Source organism: Aegilops tauschii, chromosome 4, assembly GCF_002575655.3.
Source record: "Aegilops tauschii subsp. strangulata cultivar AL8/78 chromosome 4, Aet v6.0, whole genome shotgun sequence".
NCBI classification, from domain to species: Eukaryota; Viridiplantae; Streptophyta; class Magnoliopsida; order Poales; family Poaceae; genus Aegilops; species Aegilops tauschii.
In genome coordinates this window covers 300,178,505-300,184,504 of record NC_053038.3, presented here as the reverse complement: position 1 = coordinate 300,184,504, position 6,000 = coordinate 300,178,505, and positions in this window count along the sequence as shown.

Sequence of the window (6,000 nt, the reverse complement as noted above, 5' to 3'; positions counted from 1 at the left end):
ACCCTTCCATAAACTTCTCCTGCTTCGCGGCATGTGTGGCCACATCGTCGGGGGCATAGCGAGATAACTTGCTAAACTCATCCACGTACCGAGCTACAGTACGGTTCCCCTGGCTCGTAAGTTGCGAAACTCACGCTTCTTCGTGCTCATAGCTCCAGTTGAGACATGGGCTGCGCGGAAAGCTTGCTGAAACTGATCCCAAGTGACGTTGGCTATGGGGAAAGTGACCGTATAATTCTCCCACCATGAGGCTGCTGGTCCATCCAATTGATGTGCGGCAAAGCGCACCTTCTTAGCATCTGTGCAACCTGCGGTGGTCAACTCCCTTCCAATACGGCATAGCCAATCATCAGCAACTATAGGCTCGGTGCTACTGGAAAACACCGGCGGCTGCAACCTCAGAAAGCGAGCTAAGTTGTCAACTGGAGGCGGGTTGTTGTTGTTGTTGCCTTGGTTCTGGACTAATATCTGCATCAAGGCATTCTGCTGCTAGATCAACTGGGTGATCTCCGGTGGGAAGACAAATCCGGTGTCACGTCCCGAAGGCATATGATGGGTTTAGAGGGGAGAGATTAGAATAGAAAAGGGGTCTAGTGAGAAAGCACTACCCATATGCACATGAGACAAACACAATCATATCACTCAATCAATCAAGCAAGGGCATACAAACGGTCTAGAACTATCGTTAAAAGTGCTCAAACTACTACTATATTCATGGGGGAAATACTACTAATCATTTGGTGGTCATCTAGAAATTTTGATCGGTGGACGACTCCATGATGTCTGCTTCAGCTTCGTCTTCAAAGTCATCTTAACTGGGGTCGGAGTCGGTGTCGTCGATGATGATGTAGTTCTCCGGGCAAGTGGAATCGTCGTCCTCTCCTCCTGGCGCGGGGTCTCCCATGAATACTCCGATCTTCCTTATCAGGTCGTCATTCTTCTCCAATAGTGTTGCAATTTCCTCCTCATATCCATCGTGTGTAGACTTGAGTTCTTCTTCCAGCTCAGTGATCCTTGTCTTCGCCTTCTTCAAATCTATCATGTCTGCGCACATCTGATTCTCCTGGCATTGAATGTGCTGGTTTAACTCCTGGATGAAAGCTCTAATGGATCTGTCCTTCCTGGTGCTGATCATCTCCCATTGCTCATCTCGGCGCCCACATATCTGGTAGATAGTGTCCTTGAGATCCTTGCTGTAGACTTCTCCAATACGTCCTATGGCAATGTGGGCTGCCATGCTCTTGCCTAGACTCCAGGTTGGTGCATCAAAGGAAAACTCTATGGGCTCAGTGATTGGCGCGAACGTCCTTCCTGGAACTTGAACTCGAATCATCCAGCGCTCCTCTTCTGGTAAAGTGGCGTTGTAGGTCCCGGTGAATCTTGGTATTTCGATGTTCAGGTACCTAGTGACTTCCTTCAAGTGTCGTCCAAAGGGTGTGTCTTCATGCGGTTTTGCAAACTTGTTCCTCGAATCCGCCATCCTAAGAGTAGAAAATGAAGAGGAGTCAGAAATGAGTAGAGAAGAGTGACCTATGGCTTATCTTAATGGTCGTGTCCTACACTCAATGTGTGCTCTGATACCATCTTGTAGCGACCCGACCTCAAGCGGTCAAGTCTCTGTGCTTCTGTGTCATCCCTGGATTGGTAATGCTGATACACAGTACTCGAAGGATTTATAACAGAGTAGCAATCACACACTTATTACATCGAATGTCTCAAAAGAGAACTTATTACAATAAATATGGCATAAGGCCATCTAATACGATAACAGCGGAAGGCTTGGAAGATAAAGTGAGTCCATCAACTCCAACGGCATAGCTGAGCTGCACGGCAACGACCTAACGATCCTTACTCCTTGTCTGAAAAGTATGAAACATAATACGTTGCAGCCCGAAAACGGGTCAGCACATGGAATATGCTGGCAATATAACACAGTAGAGCAAGAATAGAATAATGCTATCACTACATGCATATTTGGCTGGTGGAAAGGCTCTATGGTTATAGTTTTGAGAAAAGCCAATTTTTTCCTACAACAAAGGAATATATTTTATTTAACTATCATGGTAGTTCAAACATCATTGAGAAGGTTCCTCCAACTCAATCCCAATTAAAGTAATTATCAACCCAACAATATTAAATTAGAGTGATGAGATACATATGATAATCCAAGTACTAGATACTCAAGATGTCCATAACCGGGGACACGGCTAACCATGATTAGATTGTACACTCTGCAGAGGTTTGCGCATTTTCCCCACAAGACTCGATCGCCTCCATTGGATTTCTCGCACTACATGGTGTTTGAGAAACGGATGACCGAGACACAGCCTTTCAGAAGCATTAACTCTAACCCCGGGTAGACAGTACCAACCTACATCCCTCTACATCTGCTAGTCTACCACTGGAAGAGGTCATGCAACTTACTCAACTATGCTAGAGCCCATAATAGCTTGTGGCTGCACACGGAAGTTTTTAGCATGAAATATCTCAGTTCCCTTTGAGCCTGGGTGGCGGACCTTAGGCTTATCACACGGGTACTCCGGGATATCCTAGGACAACACTGGATTCTCCAGGTGCCCGACAAGCAATCCACCCAGATGTGTATTAAAGTTGCCACCTTAAGTTGAACCATTAATTAACAATCTCACATCTGTCATGGATGCACTCACCCAAACCACGTCTACGAGCATAGCATAGCAATATAAGCAATACGTAGAAGTAACTCCCAAGGGTTTGATTATAACAGGGCAATAGGTTCTACCTCATCAACTACTTCCCAATACCCACAAGTTAATCACATCCTAATCATGCAGTGTTTGAGGATTGGAGCTAATGCATAAAAACTGGGTAATAATGGGATATGATCAAAGTGTTACTTGCCTTGCTGATGATCCGCAAAACCTAGAGACTCGTAGTAGCACGCTTCGCACTCCGGGAGTTCTATCGTAAACAAACAATAGCATACATAAGCAATCAAGCAAAGATGCATGGGTAAAAATCAAATAAGAAGATCTAACCAGAAAGTTCAACTTAAGAACTCCGGTTTGCAAAAAGAATCAAATCAAATGGAGCAACGAAACTCAAACTGCGAAAGAAACAAGATTCGTTTACTAATCTGGACTAAAGTCAAATTTTACAGTACCAAAATCTTGTTCAAGTTGGTTAAACAGAAAGAGGGTTCGAGACGAAGAACTAGGCGCTTGAATCGCCTGATTCTGACAAATGAGCGAAAAGTTAAACTAAAACGAAAATCGGATCAGAAATCGCGATCGAGAATAATCGCGAAAAAACCGTTTGTTAAAACGAACGAACGAACAGGCGTTCGCTAAATAAATAAACCGACAGGAAAAACCGATCTAAAAGAATAAACTGGATTTAAAAAAATGGATCTAGATCTAGGGTTTACCGAAATAAACCGACGAGAGAAAAAAAACGGCGACGGCTCCGGTGAAGTCGGCGGCGCGGGCTGCAGCGGCACGGAGCTGCGGCGGCGGCTGCAACGGCGGCGGGGCGGCGCTGCGGCGGGACTTGCGGCGGTGGTGGTGTGGGGGTCGAGGCGGGGGTCGGCTCGGCATTTAAAGGGCCGGGCGAGGCGGCGGCTTGGGCAAGGGGCCGGGGGAGGAGGAATCCTCCTTGGACTCGGCGACAGCGGCGTGCGCCGGCCGGACTCCGGTCGGAGTCAGTCGGGGCGAGGGGTGGGCTGGCGCGGCTGGCCAACTGGGCCTCGGCCCAGTTCGGTCCGGCGGAAAAACCTTTTTTTAAAATAAATTCCGCGCAGAAAAACGCCGAAAATAAATACTAAACGGACGTAAAAAATCCCGAAATAAATTTTCCCCGTCGTCTAAATATCTACCGGACCAGGTGAACATTTATTTGGGCCTAAAATGCAATTTTGAAAAACGCGTATTTTTCCTATGCAAATAAAATAGCAATAAAATCCAAATAAAATCAAATATTTGATTTTAATATTTTCCTCCAATATTTCTTTTATTTTTGGGGAAGTCATATTATCCCTTCTCATATACTTTTTTTTATATGAAATATTTTCGGAGAGAAAAATAATAAAACAAATTGATCCTCGTTTCGATATTTGATAAAATTCAAATATGAAAACAGTGAAATTCCCAACTCTCTCCGAAGGTCCTTGAGTTGCTTAGAATTTCGAGGATCACGAAACAAATATGCAATAAAATATGATATGCATGAATGATCTATGTATAACATTCCAAATTGAAAATTTGGAATGTTATAAAATGGTCAATTCAAGACGATGAGTTCGGCCACCACACGACACACCTATCATTAAACTACCAACACAAAAGAATATATAGAAGTTAAAAAACTAATTATGTCAAGCTGGACGTGAGGGCCACCCTCCACGAGCTAATCCTTGTACCTTGTCTATACACCATTGCTACAGAGCAAACAACAATTTCCGTGAACCATGGTTGGTGTGACGCCCCCGATTTGATCGTACACTAATCATGCACGCAAACGTGTACGATCAAGATCAGGGACTCACGAGAAGATATCACAACACAACTCTAAAACATAAATAAGTCATACAAGCATCATAATACAAGCCAAGGGCCTCGAGGGCTCGAATACAAGTGCTCGATCATAGACGAGTCAGCGGAAGCAACAATATCTGAGCACAGACATAAGTTAAACAAGTTTGCCTTAAGAAGGCTAGCACAAACTGGGATACAGATCGAAAGAGGCGCAGGCCTCCTGCCTGGGATCCTCCTAACTACTCATGGTCGTCGTCAGCGGGCTGCACGTAGTAGTAGGCAGCTCCAGTGTCGTAGGAGTCGTCGTCGACGGTGGCGTCTGGCTCCTGGACTCCAGCCTCTGGTTGCGACAATCAGGTAGAAAGGAAAAGGGGGAAAAGAGGAAGGAAAGCAACCGTGAGTACTCATCCAAAGTACTTGCAAGCAAGGAGCTACACTACATATGCATGGGTATATGTGTAAAGGGGCATATCAGTGGACTGAACTGTAGAATGCCAGAATAAGAGGGGGATAGCTAGTCCTGTCGAAGACTACGCTTCTGGCCATCTCCATCTTGCAGCATGTAGAAGAGAGTAGATGGTAAGTTCACCAAGTAGCATCGCATAGCATAAACCTACTCGGCGATCCCCTCCTCGTCGCCCTGTTAGAGAGCGATCACCGGGTTATATCTGGCACTTAGAAGGGTGTGTTTTATTAAGTATCCAGTTCTAGTTGTCATAAGGTCAAGGTACAACTCCGGGTCGTCCTTTTACCGAGGGACATGGCTATTCGAATAGATAAACTTCCCTGCAGGGGTGCACCACATAACCCAACACGCTCGATCCCATTTGGCCGGACACACTTTTCTGGGTCATGCCTGGCCTCGTAAGATCAACACGTCGCAGCCCCACCTAGGCTCAACAGAGAGGTCAGCACGCCGGTCTAAATCCTATGCGCGCAGGGGTCTGGGCCCATCGCCCATTGCACACCTGCATGTTGCGAGGGCGGCCGGAAGCAGACCTAGCCTAGCAGGCGTTCCAGTCCAATCCGGCGCGCGCCGCTCCGTCGCTGACGTCAAGAAGAGCTTCGGCTGATACCACGATGTCGAGTGCCCATAACTGTTCCCGCGTAGCTGGTTAGTGCATATAGACCAAATGGCTAGACTCAGATCAAATACCAAGATCTCGTTAAGCGTGTTAAGTATCCGCGAACGCCGACCAGGGCCAGGCCCACCTCTCCCCTAGGTGGTCTCAACCTGCCCTGTCACTCCGCCATAAAGTAACAGTTGGGGGCCGTCAGGAACCCAGGCCCACCTCTACCGGGATGGAGCCACCTGTCCTTTCAGCCCCCTCACAAGAATCACTTGCGGGTACTCAACGAGCCGACCCGACTTTAGTCACCACATGTGTCATGTATATAAAGTATATAGTATATACCCGTGATCACCTCCCGAAGTGATTACGGCCCAGTAGTATAGCTTGGCAGACGGACAAGAGTGTAGGGCCACTGA